The following is a 1531-nucleotide window of genomic DNA, read 5'->3' on the forward strand; positions in this document are numbered from 1 at the left end:
ATCTCATATCCTTTCCAGGAATCTTCCAAGTAATCTCATAGAAGACATCGTCTCATCCTGAGTATTCAGTGAACTTTTGTCCGTCGGAGACGACTAAGACACATGACTAATTTTGAAAAGCATCTGCTTCATATCCAAATCAACACCTATCATCATGGAGATTGGGCTAATCAAAGGCGATCATTGCTAACAAAGATCCCTGAACCGGGAGAATCACATCCAGGGGGTTCTCCTAAACAGGGGCAAAATAGCAAGGATTGCAAGGGTATACAATCAATGGTCCTACTGACTGGGGCATATCTTTCAAAAATTCAAATACCGGGGCAATGCATATCAGGTTCATGGCATGACATGGTAATATTCGAGCTCTCTCTAAGGATATTTCCTCCAAGTCAAAAGGTGTGTCTCTCAGAATTTCTGATGTTGAGGAAATCACGCTAGTATCACACAAGAAGCATTGCTGTGTAATTGGCCTTCTTACGCCTGTATTACCCACAACCCACAATGTGGAATTGTCATACATACATAATTCTCGTTTATTTCGGGAATCTCATTACATGACACATACATCATAACACTGCATAAATCCGACATTTGCCTTTTCAGGTCACTTCCTAATCAAAGGGATGTTGTCATCCAATTACAGCGCACATACAATCGTATCAACGGTTCCATCTTAACATATACAATTCTAATACCTCATTCCAAGTCTTTTTAAAGACAATCCAGAAGCAATCAAACAGTTTCTTACCTTTCCAGGTAGTTTTATCCAAAATGATTATCAATCTTCCCAAGCAGTCTTGTTTAAGACACATCCTAACCTTTCTAGGTAGTTTTTGTTCAAAAACGTTTCGTGTCCTTTATAGGAACCTCTCTAGGTCAGTTTTGTTTAAAACACTTCATAATCCTTTTAGAAACCTCTCTAGGTCAGTTTTGTTTAAGACAAATCATCTCCCGTCTAAGAGCCTTTCCAGGTCAGTCTTGTTTGAGACATATCCAAGTTAACCTTACAATCTTGTCTAAGATGTTTCATACCTCTATAGGTAATCTTGTCTAAGATGTTTCATACCTTTCTAGGTAATTTTGTATAAGATGTTTCAGATCCTTTATAGGAACTTGTCAAAGTTGTCTCGTTTGAGACGTTTCATATCCTGTTAGGAGCTTTTTCAGGCGATCTTGTTCAAGACATTTCACAATCTTGTTAGAAACCTCTCTAGGTAATATTCTTCAAATATTTATCCAGTCTTTTCTAAGACATACCTCAGTCCTCTTAGGTAATCTTGTTTAAGAAAGTTCACACCCTTTAAAGGAATCTGTCAAGGATGTCTTGTTTAAGACGTCTCATATCTTTTTAGGTAATCTTGTTCAAGACATCTCATAATCTTTTTAGAAACCTCTCTAGGATAATCTGGTTTAACACATTTCAGGAGCCTTTCTAGTTTTGTTTAAGACATACCTCAACCTCTTTAGGTAATATTCAAAAAAAAAACTTCCAGTCTTTTTCTAAAGACATCTCGCACTTCCAAAGAGC

This window comes from Vicia villosa, unplaced genomic scaffold (genome assembly GCF_029867415.1).
Source record: "Vicia villosa cultivar HV-30 ecotype Madison, WI unplaced genomic scaffold, Vvil1.0 ctg.001856F_1_1, whole genome shotgun sequence".
Classification (NCBI taxonomy): Eukaryota; Viridiplantae; Streptophyta; class Magnoliopsida; order Fabales; family Fabaceae; genus Vicia; species Vicia villosa.